The sequence below is a fragment of the Haliotis rufescens genome, unplaced genomic scaffold (assembly GCF_023055435.1).
Source record: "Haliotis rufescens isolate VD_foot unplaced genomic scaffold, xgHalRufe1.0.p SCAF_103, whole genome shotgun sequence".
In the NCBI taxonomy this organism is placed as follows: domain Eukaryota; kingdom Metazoa; phylum Mollusca; class Gastropoda; order Lepetellida; family Haliotidae; genus Haliotis; species Haliotis rufescens.
Window position 1 is genome coordinate 972,402 of NW_025963784.1, and position 19,545 is coordinate 991,946.

Here is a 19,545-nt window from a genome sequence, read left to right on the forward strand (position 1 = left end):
GTTCCAAGTGAAAACTTATTTTCCATGGGCTACATATGTCAATGGGGACTTTGCCAAAACACTGAAATTATGTTAACCAATATTTGAACTTAATTAGGCTTCACTGTGTATAATATTGAATGATTCAGTGGTTTACGTTCATGAGTATATGGGGCTTCCATTTAGTTTGGAGTCTTTTTCATTAGATACGAATTCGTAAGCGCTGGAGGCTTTTACATCTTGATTTTGTATTATATGTCACAATAGCATCACTATTTTGATTAAGTCCTATTTTATCTGAAATGTTATGTCAAGTGCATGTGATATTGTTACAGGGTGACAACCGATGGCCAGTTTCTTATGAAATCATCGTCAATTCCACACGGAAGCTATAACAATGGCGGTTTGCTTACATCCACACCACTAACATCAACGTGCCCCGTGAACCACACATGAGTAGAATTGCCAGGGGTTTATGTTCCGAATCAACTAGGACAAGCAGTTTCCACAGACAGACAAAGTGTTATGGAAGAGAGATACGTCGCCTTGCAGTCATCCCAACCATATCATATAGACGGAAATCTTAACAACCTCCATACAGATCATGCACGCATGGAGATACGTTCACCCAATCAAAGATCAAAAGCCATATATGGAAACTCAAGTCATGTTCCCACCTGTGTCCATGCTCCAGTAGTTGGTGACACATTGCCTAGTTCAGATACCACTAGTAATTCTGAGAATGTCATCATTCACTACACTGAGTCTGGGGAAAAGATAGAGCTGCAGCAGTTCTAAAAGTGGTCTAGAAAGGAGTTATCATTGTTATTATGGTGTCCAGTGTTACAGTATACATGTACATTTTTACAACCTCCTTTAGGAGTCAGCCGTCCGAATTTGGTTTGCAGAAAGTTATTTGTCATTTGTGTCGATGACAATCATAGGTCTCTAGCGTGCCCTAGGGACGCAACTCTGCACAGCGAATCGCGGCGCCTTAGACGACTGGGCCACGCGTACCCCCGTGTTATGTTGAAAGTAGTGGAGTGATTTGTGTCGATGTAGTTTTGACGTTTCGGTATGCATCTCGATTCCATAAAAACCCCATTGTACTTCACAAATTCTAGGCTCATGCCTAACTTTAATGTTTAGAAGATTACATGACAGTTTCTTACAAATGTTTATAACTGGACATATGCAGATTTCAGTGTGTTCCGAACTTTCTTAAAGCAAAGTGTTTTGTTGAAATTATTCGGAGTGAGTTCAGATTGACGTACACAATGAACGGTATTGCCACTTTGATTTGTTTCTGCACCATTTCCAGTGTCAGAGTTGTGAAGTCTCACCCCCAATACGAAGCCATGTAACCTGTTGTACATGCAATATAGACTTTAAAGTATGTTCACGGTGACTTCATATTCAGGTATATAATGATTGTTGTATTTCAAAGCAATTTATCCTATTAATTTCCATGATGTCTTGGCAAACATGAAAATGCTAAGATCAAATAGAATTCTTTGAGCTGTGTCCCTTGAACAAATACAGACTATATAGTCATGGGCAAAACCAACCAGTATTACATTCTTCCATGATATCTGACATATTCTTATGTGACATATTATGTGATAGATCACTGAACGAATCCCCGTAAGATATCGCTTTTATTACAAACATTGTATCTGAAAACGTTATCTAAGGAGCGAATGATGTTGGAAGCACTATTGTACTAACATTCATGGTGTAATTTATATACTTTTATCATCAGATAACTCTTGTTAGTGCTGCATTAGTTAAATGGCCTGTTATGTATTGCCCATAGTTGACCCATTGTATAACCCCTTTGTGACTGTAGACCTACAATTACGTTTTACAATAGAAGTTGTTTTTTATTTATTTGTATTTTGTGCTGATTTACTGATTTGGCAATATAGTTTGAACCGTTTTCTATTATTGTTACCTGAATGCTCGAAATGGGTGTTTTGAGTTCAATTTATAGTCCCCAAAGTTAAAAGGTAGAACTAATCAAGATCCAGGTCGAATTTAAATATTTCGGAGAAATCGAACTATTTCTTTGGTCCCCAGGAGTTCGAGGCAATTGGGTCCGATTGTTCCTTTATGTGTATATATCTGAATATGTATACAGGTAGAAAAAGATGCTTTTCCAAACGCAGTGAAGTCAAACAGATTGAGCCATACCAGTGCAGCGTGTATCATAATCAGAACCAATCACAAACTATATTTACTATACTGATCTAAATAAACACTTTCCCTACGAAAAAGACAAATAAGTGTCTTTGTTTATTATAATCAAATAAAGAAAATACGCAAAACCAAACCAAAACAAACTGACAATTGAATGAAGTTATCCAGGTTACATGGCATAAATAAGCAGCATGTTTTGCAAGCACAATACATGTGTGATGATCAAGCCTGCTAGAATTGTCATCATACACCATTGCATTTGTAAATACCTTGCTCTGAAATGAGGTGGGCTAGACCGCCTCCATTGTCGTATGTGTAGAGTATCAGACAGACTTATTTCGTATGTGTGGCCATGAGGCCAATAGCACAATGACATTTTATTGTAAAACAATTCGTCGTGAAGCACCACTTGTATATTGATTAGATTGTAGCTAAATATGGTGTACGCAGTTTTATTTATATTCAATGTATTAGCCCTCTTTCAAATATCTTATAAACACAAACTGCAAGTCTGAGAAGAATGTTGCTATTTTTGCTGTTCATTAACTGTACAAATGTTCTTTGTGATGGACACGTATAATAATAGTTGGGCAGGTATTTGATTCTTACTGGACATATCAATAAAACATGGTATTCATTTTCTTGGTTATATTTGCAGAAAGGACACATCGATGTTAAAGCATCATTATCTTTGGAATGTCTGTATAATTGTAAAGTGAGGGTATGTACACCACGCCTGAACATCCTTAAGCATCTGCGTAAAGGAAGAGTATCTGCCCAGTAACGTTAAAATATGGTGGTCTTGTTACCCCGCCTGGCGCTCAGCATTAAGGGGATAAGACTGGTCAATTTGTGGTCAGTATACTGTGTCAGAGTGGGGTAGTCATGTTAAAACTTCGGCATGGTGTATCAGTGGCTTGTTCTGTAAAAACGACATGAGCAGACACACACACATATACACACACGCGTGCATGCACGTCACTTCATATAAGTGCAATATTCTTGAACGCAACGTTTAACCTCAAACCTCTTTTTGCCTTGCCTCACCTCTACAGAGAATGAATCAAATGAGGGAAAAAATAAAAAAATGCCTCCTTATTTATGCTCGGCAAACGTATACTGAATATTGTTTGTGAAGTCAGGTCTGAAGATTTTCGGGGTACGAATGGCCCAGCCGTCTAAGGCGCCGTGATTCGCTGTGCAGAGTTGCGTCCCTTGGGCACGCCAGAGACCTTTAATTGTGGGTTCGAATCCATGTTCGCCCAGTTGATGTTTTTATAGGTTTGTCAGCACCATACCCGTGCTCTTGGGTTTCACCGAAGTGGTAAACGTCTGATACATTCATCACTTGGGCTTTCCTCTCACATTAAGCTGTCACGCCGTGATATAACTGGAATACTATCGTAAGCCGTACTGCCACCGCCGTTATAAACATTATCCTGTCTTGTATCCAGTCAACAAAGTCAGTTGTAGACAATGCCAGGGATAGAAAAGGTTGAATAATGCATACCACGTTTACGGTAGCTGGTCAAAGGGAGGCAACTCTGTTTTCAGATATTATGTTAGCATTTGATACGGAAGTTATCCTGACGAAACCTGGATACTGTGGGTAAAAAGCTGACAGGCGTATTGTCAATAGAGGCATCAGCTGTAGTTGTTCGTACTGGGCTTAAATGACTTTGTGTCTGAATGTGGCAAATGTACGTAATAATGACGAAAGGTATAATGAAATGAAGTGCACTGATGTTTGAACGGCTTTAAATGTTCTGTTTTGTGTTGAACTCATTTTCCAGAATTGAAATAGTATTTTCCTGTTTTAAATCATACCATGAAGCAAATTTGTTCTTCACCTCATGTACATGCAATTTTGATCTTTTGATCACCACAACCATTGTACCTGTTACCTATTGTTCAGGTTGTGAGAAAGGGAGAGAAAACATATACGCTTACTTATGCTATTTCTAGTGATATAAACAGAGGGACGGTTTGAATATTTGAAACGATGTACAATATGAAGGTTGTATAGCACTGTGATCGAACTACGAATTACGAATATGTTCTGATTACTGACTTGAATAATCAGTTTTTTATTCAATTTAATTTAGAAAGTGGAGGTATTTGAATTCGTCAGAGATGTTTGTATGGATAAGAGCGACAAAACCCTTTGCATAATCACAAGAAATATATGTGGTAAGCAGACGCCATTTTACGATCATGACTTTATTAAAAGCATCACTATGAACTGTCATTATTTACGGGAGATATTTCACATGTAAAATCGAATCCGTAGCATTCTAAATTCAATAAATATAAAATGTCAGCGCCAGAGAATAACCAGTCTTGGATATCCACCAAAACAGATTCCATTGGGCGTAAAAGGCAAAATAGCTGGGAAAACTATAGGAATGGATTACGGAAAATCACTGACGACACCACGTCTTGTGAAAGTGCACGCATGTCCTGCCCAACCGGTAGGAGCCGCCATTGGTACAATCTGACTCCACGTGTAAGAGCCGCCATTGGTACAATCTGACTTCACGTGTTCTTGGGGTAAACTTGCAAATGCAGAAAACACAAAGAAACAGTGATTTGATAAATATATTTACTGATCGCTGTAAAGTAGAGGTGAGACTACAATATCTCTAAACAAGGTAAAAAGGTATGACGATAGTCATGTTCGAAATGATAAAAACAAAGTTTCATTTCTTGTAATATTTCTCCGACCGAGGTGCAATTACACTGTCAAGGAGGGCCGTCACTGCAGGATGTTGAGAATGTTCTCCCATTCGATCGTGCATCTCTCTTTACATGTCCATAGTGCTTTGACCAGGTCCAGATAGGTGGCCGAACTGCCATTCCTCTGCTTCCATTTAGTGAGCATAATCAAGATCTGCATATACATTGAACATGGGTGTGCAACTCTACCCTGTTGGATAGCCACAATGCTGAGCCCAAGTTAAATCCCGACATGCTCAAAGCCGATCCCGATATGTCTCGCAACAAGTCCGAGATCTCGTGGAGTTACAGGAGTCTTCAGTCTCTCGTTCACACGACGTGTTGAACCTACACACAAATGTGTATTACGTGACGTAACGCCAAAATCATCACATATAAACAGGTTCTGTTTATTGTGTGATTGATATGTGATATCGAATTAACGTATCTCAAATACTGATCGATAATCATCATTACAAAATGAAACTGTGTATATCCTCTGATATACGTATATGTCGTCAAATAATGACCACAAAGTTGATAGTAATACTGAACAAATGGGATATATAACCAAATTTCTGAAATCATTTTTTTTCAAGTTGAGACGTACAACGTCTTACACAATTATCTTTTTCAAATGGGAATTTAACGCACCTCTCCCTATGTTCTGATGGATGCAATACTCGATCAGCTCGTTGTTCGACTGGTGCATTCTCTAGAACGAAAAGCACACAATATCACGTTGGTCAATAATTCTGTTACCGTATATCCACTATTAACCACACACAATGCACTAAGCTGAGGATTGAATGTTGTGTACATGTTATATTACTGCTAGCTTAAGTGTATAAATATCTTCATAGAAGAAAGTTATTAAGACGTACCCGATACTGAAGTCCTGAGAAGCACGAGACTAGATTCCCCATGTTGTCTGTATCTAACTTTATATGACGCCGAAGTGCACTACTCTGTTTGTTGATCCTACCTGACTGAATCAAGACCTCTCAGCTACATGTGAGAAATAGGGGAATACCCTGTACCAGGTTGGACGCAACTTCTCTCTCGATCCAAGGCTTCCATCAAGTGAGTGAGTGAGTGAGTTAATATTTAAAGTCACATCGGCACTATTTCAGCCATATCGCGACTTGAACAAGTTAAACATTTATATTATATATAAAAACCTGTCGCCGAAGGACAGTACAACAATTAGCAATATATCACAGATTATAATTTTAAAAACTAATTTTAGAGCAATAAAACGATCAAATTAAATCAGACGACACAGTATAAAAACGGGCTGTAGATCGCCAGCAACCGAAGCTAGGCCACCATACTAGGGACCATGGGGACTTACGGTACTTCTGCTACCTACATGGTCCCCAGCAGGATTTACACCATCCCTCGGGCTACTGGCGATGATCAGAAATATTAGCCAAACAGTTAAAATCAACAAAAATGCTACGATTAAAATCACAGCAAAATGAAAAGATACTTTGAATGATACCGGACTTACGTACCTTCCCAGGGGGACAATTGTTTTACGATACTTCAACCCCCTGTGAAGATACAGCCACTAACAATCCAAGTCATGAATTCAATTTACCAAATTAAAATCACTTTCTATATACTATACATATTATAATCAAAATTTATCTATTAATTCTATTTCTTTTAAAAAACCGATGAGTAAATGAGCACTGATACTAAAAAGATCCTTGATGGACGAAACTTTGAAATACTTATCCCTTGTAATGGAAAAATCAATACAGTCAAGGCTTCCATCAAGGATTTCGGATTTACGGATTTTCGGATTTACACTAACGGCGTGCGTCAAACTGATCTGTAATGAGAACCAGATTACAGAAGCCCTATATCAGAGGCATACTGCTTGTCATGTGTGTTAAGTGTGGTGTGAGAGACTGTGAACAACCTTCATAAAGAATCCACACGACAATAGTGTTGGAAAATAAAACCACAAGGTTGGAATGCCGTTATAAAGCTGAGGGATAAGATAACCCCCAATATCACAGGATCAGTGAAGAAATTTAGGATGCAATATTCTCTTTTCAAACAGTGTAAAAGCTGCTATTTCACGACATTTGAGATTGGCTAACGTGTATTGGTATTAATAGTGAAAAGGTAAGTGAAAAAAAAAATCATATTTATTTGATACTGAGATAATGTTCGTCAACTTTGGAAATCAAATACGAAGCTGTTGATAGAAAGAAGGATGGTAATTTGCTGAATATGGGACACAAAAAGTCGGATTTTCGGAGTTAGGAGTTCATTCGGCAATTTAGTCTTTGGCTGAAGTGAACATATGAGGGAGCAGTCACTTCACTTCAATTCTTTCTCCACTAAGCTCAGCTGTTCAGTCAGTACTCGATTCCTCCCTTTCCAGGACACATGCCTGACATGTTCATTTTGCGACAAAGAAAAAAGACATGGGGATATGGTCTCAATTGAAATAAACAAAATGGATATTTTGAGAATGTATTGTGGTACAGTGTATCTCTTTCATGTAAGCTTTGAACACATATTATAAATAAGTAGCATCTTTGAAGATATTAATATAGATAGTCAAACATCGTTTGTAAATACGTAAATACTAAGAGTTATCCGAGGTTTGACACAACTGAAAATAAATAAAGATAAATACGCAGGGACCAATGTTTTACTTCGAGACAAACGTAAGTTCGACACACCAAAGTTCGACACAACGGTGTTTGATTGCACTATAAATCTTGAAATAACCGTACAAAATGTAGTTATTAAACAGAATGTCTTTGGTAGGGCAAGTAAAAAATAAAAAATAGATATTGTATCTAAGACCTATGGTACTCTTTGTGAAGTGCGTCAAATGTAGGACATGCGTTGGCGTTGTTAATGTTTAATACTGGCTCATATAAATAGAAAGCTTTTTTGAAGGGATATGTTTATGTCTACATATATACTCCTCTTGAGTCGTATATAGGTAAGGAAGAACCCGAAATTTGTGGTCCTAAAAGTTTTAGAAGAATATGTCAATCCATGCATTAAAGATGTGCACTGGCTCTGTAAAGGTGATCACACTTGCTGCATTACCAGATCTGTCGCAAGCTGTCATCCATTATGCCTGCGAACTACTACTTGATAAGTATTTGAATAGAATCAAGCGACAAAACCCTTTCCAAATTCACTAGAAAATGTCTGTTAAAATCAATCAGAGTCGATTGCACGATTCCAACCAGGAAATAAACTACCAAATAGCATACAGCTGTTTCAATGGCAGTAGGTTCCTGTCAGCTCAATATTTAGGGTCGAGATGAAGGGATTCGGTAATTAAGTGTTGCACTGAGTGGGTGTGAATGTTAGCGTTTTGTGAGAGGCAGTTCTTTCGTTACGTTAGTTTCAGTTTCCGGATTTTCGGATTACGGATTACGTTTAGGGCAAATCTCTTCACAACTCGCTCAATTTTCCGCTAATATCACAAGAGGCAGAAAGACAAGTTGTTATAAAGGGCATCGCAGCAGTTTATTTACAACATCCTAAAGACAAATACAATCACAATGTATCATATACGGAAAATATATAACTGTACATATGACGAGTGTTCAGTTCTATACAGAAACAGATGGTAGTCCATGAAGCATGGTTGAGTGTTCAGTGCAGCACTGGCACGAGGAAACACAAAATAAGGCATGATTTTACTACATGTTGTAGCGGAAACTCAGTGAAACATACTTATATCCCCACTCGCGTGTTCACAGCAATAAAGCCAGAGGGTGTACTCCACAGTAATATTCCGTCCTGATTACCCAGACGTAGATGCTGGTGACAGCAGGATGTTAAGAATGTCCTCCCACTCAATGGTACAGCTGTCATTGCATCTCCACAATGCTCTGACAAGGACCAGTCCGGTGGCAGATCTTCCGTTCTTCTCCTTCCACTTGGTAAGCATGTGTACAACCTGCATGAACAGTGAACATGGATGTGCAAACGGGACTTGTTCGATAACCACGAGAGTAAGTCCAAGTTCGATGCCAACAGACTCGAACCCGATCCCGATGTGACTTGCAACAAGGCTGAGATCTCGTCCAGACACAGGAGTATCCAACATCTCGTCATTTACAGCATATGCTTGGTTCAGGTGTCTTGGCCCTACAACATTAAACTCACAATAAACTACCTATTTACTTGTGTACATTGCGTTTGATGGATGTAACAACACTCAGTTCGCTTTCATTATTCTAAATTAGCCTCACTAAACAAAAACAAAAAATACGACACGTCCATCAATTCATCCACTCATCCATATAGTAGTGTGAAAAAAAATCATTGTGGTACTCATAGAGCTATACTTCCTCAAATATTATAAGACAAACAGATCGTTTCAATTCAATGAAACTAAAAAATTGAAACAATGTGTTCCAACGTACCTCTCTCAGCCGGGTCGCGTTTATAATGGCATTTTATCGAGTTCCCTGTGGTGGTCAGTCTCTGGAATCGAATAAACACAGTTTTAAACACGATTGATAGCTACACTATCATAGCAATAGATCATCTTACATAAACTAAACTAAACAAAACAATGCAATAACAAATGCACGTGTACACACGCCGACGCGCATTATAAACATTGATACGTTAACGTTCGAATCGGGAAAGAACGTGAAATAAGCCTGTGGCTGTATATATACCCACCTGATATCGGAATCTTGACCAGCATGAAACATTATTACCCATGCTGTGAGTATCTATGCTTCTACTTCACACACGTGTATCCCACAGCCAGCTGACACAGTCTGATACTGTCGACGGTTCTGACAATCTTTATATATGGTAGTAGCGTAAGGGGATTCCCCTGCCTTTGGTAGGGAATTGTCAGTCACAGGCAACTTACAACCGGTTTTGGGATCGCAGTTCGGATTTTAGGATTTCATTTGCCATATCAGGATGATAGGCATGGGTAAAATACTTGTGCTGGTAGTATAAACACTTGCGTCAGTCGTGTGTTTATAGCCTTTTAGAAGTTGGAAGAATGTGAAAAAATGAAACGTGTTTGGATGACAACTTCTTGCCCGTTCATCGTGTGACGATGCAGGTGAAGGAAAGACGAAGTAGCCCTCAAATGTCGTAACAAACAATAGAGAAGTTGTGATCCATAAGAGTTTCACGTGTGTTTGGATCATACTTGCGCGCAAGTCATACCGATACTTGTGTTCTCTGGGCCATCTGTCTTGTTCAGGTGCAGTAAATAATACACTTCTTTAAGTTTATTCAGTTAAATTGTTCATTTTGGCTTTCATCAGATCATCTGTAGATACGCGTGTTCTCATTTTCTTTATCAGCAATACACGGTATGCAGAAACTGATCAAGACAGGAACCATTAAAACCATTTCATCACATTTCTTTTGATGTTACGATTATAAATGATTCTGTCTTCAGTCTATGTATTTTGGCAAGGATGTTCAAACAAAAACTTTTGCATATGATATATGTGTCTCAAAGCAATATTACCAAGGAACATGATACGTATATACATCGGTAAGTGTTGGAAGCTTACGCCGTAATATGATCAATTAGATCAAACCGATGTACCACACTAAAATCATCGATCCGAAAATCCGACAAAATGTTATACATGTAAATACATGTCGCTAGAGAAGCTGTACATACCGGAATGTGTACATAGGAACAGTTATGTTGCTGTGCGGATAAGGATATGAGTTCGCGGGTAGTGTCAGTAGGGGGTGTATACGATTTTACGTGCTGAATGGGCTTGAAAATATGAAGAAGAAATGAGGGGAAATATGAGCAGTGATGTGGTTTGGTATATTGAGGAAATGATATAACATGTTGTCTACATTCACATGTCTCATCATATAAGTGTGCATCATATAAGTGTGCACAAAACACTTGAACTTGTGTAGTTGTCAATAGTGCATAAGATAACCAGGCAGTGACCAATACGTAGTGTAAAATTGACTTCCGCCAGAACAGATATAATGATGTCTCACTGTGACATGAGTGCATAACGAAGAACCTCCTTTGAACTAATTGTCTAGTGGAACGTTCCACTGTTTGATTGATGTCGATGTGCATGGGAAGCAGTTCAGTCACCTCGCATCTACTCCCGATATATCCCGCGAAGACTGAGGGATAATCTGTAGTTATAATTATGTTCATTATTATAAAAGGAATATCTGCTAAAACCTAATCTTCGTCAGCTGAAGAGGAATATGCAGAATGGTTATAGTATACAACAATGTACGATTATCCCAGATAAACTCAATATTTTATGGTTAATATATCGTACCCACGTTACACAGAACAATTGTCAGATATTAAGTAATTGGTGATTGAATAAATTATACATTTGAACTATACATGGGACAGGTTTTTGGACCAATGAAGTGAAATTTTCCATTTACAAAGAAAATATTTTACCTTCTCGTGTACCCGGACACAGGCTTACTTCAATGGCTTGACGATCGACTATGTCGGGTTCGATTCTCAACATGACAATAACGTTTATGACAAGTTTGATGCGCTTGTGGTATGTGGACATAATAAATTAAAATGTTAAAAACCTTGGTATCACGACTGCATACAAAATAGTGGTTACTTTTATTATTCTGTTTCGTGTGAGAATTATGCATCACCTGTAGTTTGTGGTACTCTGTTAAAGTTAAATTGTGTGTAAATAGTAAAGCGGGCGGTACGACGTTTCAGGACTTTCGGATTTTCGGACTGTCGTGAAAAGGCTTATTGAAAAGAAATGCATGTCGTTACGAATATGTTCTGATTACTGTTTACAAACACTTGAATAATTTTTGGTCATTGCTATCACTGTGAGGTGGAAGTATTATAAGCCTGCGGCTCGTGGTATTTAACATAGTGAGTGAGTGAGTGAGTGAGTGAGTACGGTTTTACGCCGCTTTTAGCAATATTCCAGCAATATCACGGCGGGGGACACCAGAAATGGGCTTCACACATTGTACCCATGTCGGGAATCGAACCCGGGTCTTTGGCGTGACGAGCGAACGCTTTAACCACTAGGCTACCCGACCGCCCGGTATTTAACATAGGGCCGGACGCATTAAACCACATGAACCCCTCGTGGTACTGCTGAAACCAATTTATCTTACTGACATGTTACACTTGTTAAAGAATTGAAGCAAATCAAAATTGATAGAAAACAGATGTTCGATTGAGCTGAGGATAACCTGTGCTATGTCACGCGACTTTCACTGACTCGGAAAAAGCGTGCGGCTTTTTGCTTCGAAGCGGGGTTGAAGGGATTCATTCTCCCGCTCAATGATCACGTGATGCCCGTCTTCTTCGTGGCGGGGTATAAGCGATTATTCTCCCGCTGAGACATTTATGTTCCACCCAGGCAGAATGCATAGTACTTTATCAAGATCACGTGAACTAATCATATATCAACATTCTGAAATGGAGATATGATGGAACAGAACAGAGAATAATTAGAAATATCTGCCAAACGTAAAGCAGATTTTTCGAATCTGACTTTATCATAAGTATGTGTTATTTTATGCAGTGTCAACTTAACTCGGAGGAAAACTGTAGCGCATATCATTCACGTTTACCACTATGGCAGAACCTCCGATCATGGGTATGTTTCTTACAAACCAACAATCATAATCAGCACAAATCTGGGATTCGAACTCAAAATCATAGGATTTCATCACGCCGATTATGTACAGCTATCTGCAACGCATCAGGCTACTAAGACACCACCTTGAGTCGTGGAAATGAAGTGTTGGATATGTGACAAATCATTGTTGTTCGCATTACCGAGCTCATCAATGTAGTGTATGTTCCTTCCGATTCAAGTTAACTGAAATATGATAAAACACAAGACTACCATCTTTCAATATTCTTTGTATATTTCTGAGCGATATTTCAAAGATCAAATGGAATCCAAAGCATTCCGAATTTAGTATTTCATATTATTACACAGGCCAGACAGGGAGCGGAAAAATCCCCCGATAGGTGTGATAACTATATATATTTGCTATACATGAAGGCAAATCACATAGCCACTTTTACCTCGACACATCTGATCGCTGTACATGTGGGGTGATATCGATATTAAAATATCATGATTCCACCATTTATTGAATGTGTATTATTACTGAGATTACAGTGACTGCAGGATGTTGAGAATGTCTTCCCATTCAATCGTGCATCTCTCTTTACATGTCCAGAGTGCTTTGACCAGGACCAGATAGGTGGCCGAACTGCCATTCCACTGCTTCCATTTCGTGAGCATAATCAAGATCTGCATATACATTGAACACGGGTGTGCAACTCTGCCCTGTTGAATAGCCACAACGCTGAGCCCGAATTCAATCTCGACATACTCAAAGCCGATCCCGATATGTCTCGCAACAAGGCCGAGATCTAGTCACTGAAGTCTTGAGTTTTCCGTCATCACAGTGTGCTGGACCTATATGACAAATACAAGAGACACAAAATGTTATTTAACCGCTGTAATTAGATGTAAGAATATAATATTAGTTCCGGAGAGCTGTTATTCCGACAAAACAGTTTAAGAGAAAAAATAACTGAAATGATAACATGTGCATGGGAAGCTAAAACATATCACAGTAAAACAGTTTAAGAGAAATACAGGAAACCACAGTGGACAAGCATGTATCAGCTTTACATATAGAGCATTTCTATATGGAGCCTGACCAATCCAAAAGAAGCCTGCAGAAACCTATATATGATTCAACGTTTCGCAAATCATTTGAAAGGCAATTCCAGACCCGATGGCCTCACAAACAAACGCATTCAGCCAGAACATAGATGTTGTTACCCGGGGATTCTCAGCTGAGGGAGTTTGAAGGAGTTGGTTTGACTTCTGATTTCATTGACATAGAATATGTTTTGAATTAACCTAACTCAGTTACCAAACTATATTATTAAACAGCTTACAAACTACCAGACAATTTCAGAAGAAAATGTATTCATACAATCTGCGAAAGATATATAATGAAGAATGAGTAAAACAAACCTTTCTTAACGATCTGCTTTCAGCAGGTTTCCGTGAAAATGTTGAGCATGTCCTGCTCTAGATCTACTTGGGAGGCCCGCTACTCCCAGAAATTTACTGAAGTAAGTGTGCAATGTTCCTGCCACGACGTTGGCCTGAACATAATCGTTTCTAGACCAGTGATCATTATCATGAGCAATCGTGACCATCCCATCAATTTAAATGAGTCCTATTAGGAGGATTGAAACGTCCCTGTAATGTCATGGCAAGGGAAAGCCTCGCGCATGATGTTGACAAGCAGCGTGTTATGTTTGATAAAATCCTCTGAATGTCTACCATAAAATGGTGGAAATGACTTGAACAGGCCTATGATGGTTCAACCTTACTTGAAATACTTAGTCCTATGAAAGTTATAAAATGTAAGAGGTTATATTGTTGAATATTGTACACATAAAATCGAATTGCTGCAGCCACTAGTTTTATCACCAATACAAATCTGTTTCTGTAGTGTAGAGATGAGAGAACAGTCACAACTGTATCAACACATACTTCGTCTAGACGCCAATCTCTTCCGTTAATCCTTCTCAGTCTACAAGCAAAAGTGTTTTACGTTTTACGGTAGGTGAAGAGGACATTTCCAAATTGGAAGCATCAGTGGCAAAATGACGTGCGATGCAGTTTCCGATTTGGACTATATAGCCCGTGTTTGTTCGCACTGAATAACACTGGCTTTTCGCTTCCATGTGTTTAAGACGGTGCAACCAGTGGGACAGGACACGTTCATCTTTACGCTAACACTCGGTATCATAACTATGTGATAGTAATTACAAAATAAGTGATAATGTTATCGCTTTTCTTTTTATTTGTTAGATTTGCGAAGAAGAAAATAGGCATGACAATTTGTTCAATAATGACCGTTCGACTGAAATAACAAAATATAATATAAATTGTATGTCCGAGGCAATGTTTTGTAACAAAAGTACCTGCTTCTGTGATATAAGATTTGTGCATTATAACGACTGAAGAAAACATGACAACAGTTGTCATTTGTTATCAATCTAAACAAGCACCAGCAAACATATGCATAATCAATAATTGTTCATATATCTAAAAAAATATTTATTGTTTATTAAGCCATAAGATCAATAGAAAATTTTGCATATTGTTATTTACCAGGCTATATTTCGGCGTTGTTTAGACATTACTATGGGGTACTGGTTCATATACATAGGAAGCATGTTTTAAGGAAAATGTTTATGTCTATATATATCTCAGCCCATGCTGCATTGATGATGCGCATCTCTCTATAGATGTGATCACACCCCAGTTGCAGTACAAGGTGACCTGTCATAACCTGTCATCATTCCTGAAAACTAATATAGCTCATGACCTTACAAGTAGAATAGAGCTAATATATAAAGTCAGAAACAAATGGCGTCCTTAATGATTCAAAAACGATTCTACAACCGGCAAACCTTATAATAATGTTCAAAATCAGAATAAACAGATAGACAGTACCCTTGAAATTACATTCTAAAAATATTTAGAATTTTCAATCCTTAATACAGTCGGGACATTTGTTATGTGAGAGGCAATTATGTTTCCGGATTTTCGGACCACGGATGACGTTTAGAGCACAGCTTGTTATCCCTCGGTCACTGTTCCGCGAATATCACAAGAGGCAGAATGACCAGTTCTTACAAAGGACATCATAGCAGTTTATTAACATACAAATACAATCACAATGTATTATATACGGCAAATTAATGATAACTGTACATATGATGAGTGTTCAGTGCGCAACTTGCACGAGGAAGCAAAAATCATTCAGTTCAGTCATGATCCCAAATTGTGCACAGAAACCTCAGTGAATTTAGTATTGCGACTCGATATTTCAAAGCGGATGTTTCCTCTAAATGTGATTCGTACATGCAGGTGCATGGCTACGCAGAAATAGATGTTAGTCCCCGAAGGGTGTTGAGAATATCCTCCCAATCAATAAATCAGTGATAACTGTACTTGAGAAGGGTGTACAGAGCAGCACTTTATTAACCTGACACAGTGGACGATCCCTGAAGAATGTTTAGAATGTCTTCCCGCTCAATCGTACATTTCTCGTTGCATCTCCACAATGCTCTGACGAGGACCAGGCTGGTGGCAGATCTTCCATTCTTCTCCTTCCACTTCGTAAGCATGTGTACAACCTGCATGTACAGTGAACATGGATGTGCAAACGTGACTTGTTCGATAACCACGAGAGTAAGTCCAAGTTCGATGCCGACACACTCAAACCCTATCCCAATGTGACTTGCAACAAGGCTGAGATCTCTTTCAGATACAGGGATATTCAGCCTCTCTTCATTCACAGCATATGCTTGGTTCCAGGGTGTTGTACCTACAAGAATCATCTCACAATAAGCATGTTCTCCACATGTGTATGTGTGTGTGCATGAATGCATGTGTGTGTGTGTGTGTGTGTGTGTGTGTGTGTGTGTGTGTATGTGTGTTTGTGTATTTGTGTGTGTGTTTGTGTGTGTATGTGTGTTTGTGTGTGTGTTTGTGTGTGTGTTTGTGTGTTTGTGTGTGTGTGTGTGTGTGTGTGTGTGTGTGTGTGTGTGTGTGTGTGTGTGTGTGTGTGTGTGTGTGTGTGTGTATGTGTGTTGTATATTTATTGTCAATTTTTAAATTCCCTATCAATATTCTACATTATTTTAACTGATCTTAAGATTAAATTCACTCAAAAACCAAAGAGAAAAACATATTGTTAATGTACCACAACGTGTAAAGAAAACATTTGGGTGGATGCACAGACAATGGGAATAATGTCAAGCTTGCATTTGATAAAGCATAACGTGACACACAATCCATATCTTACATTTAGTAAATGGATAAATGCGACTGAACGTACCTCTCAGTTCGAGCTGATGGTTATAATAGCAGGTCATGTGGTCGTCTGTCTTGAACATTTTCTGGAATCAAAATGAACACAATGAGGCATATTCCTGGTGACGCTTGGATCCCGCATATTGTAAACTTTAATCCAGTTTTAAACCACGATTGAGAACTGTAGCGTCACAAGAAGTAGGGTAATGTTACATTCACTAGTATGCATAAATAAACATAAAGTCGCAATTGCACGTGTACATATTCATTAATTGTTAAGAAAATACGTGAAGGGAATATTACCTGATATCTGAATCTTGACCAGTATGAAACAATATTACCCATGCTGCCTGTATCTACGACGTCTAGTGAGAAAATGAAACATACATGTGTATCCCTCAGTCGCCGCGACAATATGACAACTTAACACAACTACATTAAACACATATGAATAGGGAAAGGGGATTCCCCCTGCTTGCTGTACGGGAATTGTTGTAGGACCTGTGAGGCACAGGTGACAATCTTGTTCCAGCTCTCGGACCGCAGGTTTTCGGATTTCATAAACCATTTCAATCTTGGGGTGTGTGGGGGTTAAATAGCAATGACGGTGTAAATAAGTGTTTCATTCACTGGGCCTGCTTTCTAGTCCAGGTGCATTAAACGACTGGTTGGTTTGAATTGAATCATCAGTATGCACATCGTGTGCATTGATACTGGGGCGGTGGGTAGCCAAGCGGTTATAGAGTGTACGTGTAGGTAAAGGGGCATCCGGATATGTAATGATATTGGCACTTAATTTCTATAATTAATAATATATCTGTTTTATTAAATGATCTATTTGTTTACTTTGAGCGTGTTGCTTTCATCAACTCATGAAAACATTTGCCTGTTGTTCTCAGCACACGTTCTTTATCCCCCGAAAAATCGTGTGTCAGGAATTGACATATTCATTCACTACACACTTGACTTCGCCAGGAGAGATATCGTCCGCCTGTCTATAAATAGGGATTTTCCCTGTCGCACAACTAATACGATCGAACCAATAGTGTACACATAGTGTCAAACTCGAGTTTCCACTACACAGAATGTAGGCCTCAAATGATGTAAGAGTCATCAGAGATTGTGGTGATGTGACCTGGCAGTCTAGCCAGCCTAGCGCTGTGTAATAGATATATACGAGCCCAGTGTATGGTGTCTTGCTGTGTTATCGCCCTACATGTAAAGGGAGTTTAGTTGGGATTACATTGTATGAAGGCTATGGCAAATTTTGTCAAAAGTTTGTATTTGAAATCAGGAATAAATTGATGATGCAAGTGTTTCATATAAGATAACGAGGAAAAACACCCCCGTACGCATTAAAATACCATTCTAATACAGAATAAATGAGGTGTTTTTTTCAATGCAAACATACTCAACAAGCGATAGTTAATTTGGAGCAGTCAAAGCTCTATTAAAGGCATATAACAGCCTAGGCTATAGTGAGTGAGTGAGTGAGTGAGTATGGTTTTACGCCGCTTTTAGCAATATTCCAGCAATATCACGGCGGTAGACACCAGAAATGGGCTTCACACATTGTACCCATGTCGGGATTCGAACCCAGGTCTTCGGCGTGACGAGCGAACGCTTTAACCACTAGGCTACCCGACCGCCCCGCCTAGGCTATAGAGGAAAGGACATTGTCTGTCTGTCTGTTCCAGATGTTTGTATCTGCAACCCAACAATTAATTTAGGAGTTGATGGCTTCCGCATACCTAATAGTCATCATAAGTTGGGAGAGCGTTTTCGTATCTCACATGACTCCGGTGCAGGTGAGGATTTGGCTTACAGCCGTTCCTTGATGAACTAATACGTAACACCTGATCACGAACTGCACATGTCCCTTTGAATCGATCTACGTCCGAACATCCGACAAACGTCAACCTTGCAGGGCTACAAATATATGTAGCTAGATGGATGCACATACCGGCGTATATACATTGTAGCAGTGACTGGCAAAAGGTTCGTTGGAGTTATGATGTCACACTCAAGTGGTTTTCGTACACTATGACAGTGACACCGATTGAGGTTAAGATTAAAGGTAGGGTTCCGTTCCACAATATATAGTTGTCAATGCACAATAATAAATAATTTTATGTATGAATGTACCACTGAAAATCAATGATGACACCATGGCCAGGTGTTTACTTTTCATTTATGAAAGTCAGATTGAAACAATTTCAATATAGAACGGAGCTGAAACAATGTTGATACAATGTTTTTCAAGTAAGCCAACTCAGATCAACCAAATTTTAACATTAGAACAAGGACAATGCTGGGATACTTCAGTGGAGGTAGACATTATTATAAAGTATGAATATCTGTGTAAGTTGGGGTACAGGTGATTATGAAAATTGTAAAAACACATCCTCGATGACGTGGATTTTGTCAGGGGGCGGTCGGGTTGCCTAGTGGTAAAAGCGTTCGCTCGTCACGCCGAAGACCCGGGTTCGATTCCTGACATGGGAACAATGTGTGAAGCGCATTTCTGGTGTCCCCCGCCGTGATATTGCTGGAATATGTCTAAAAGCGGCGTAAAACCATTCTCTCTCACTCATTCTCTCAGTGAGCATAGGTTGAACCAGGCAATAAAGGTTTCTAACTCAGTAACATTTATTTACACATGTCGCTAGACAACAATATTGTAATTTGTAATATTTTGTTATATTTTGATCAAGACTTGATTTGAAACCACAATAAAGTATGTATATAAGGTGGATTCACCTGA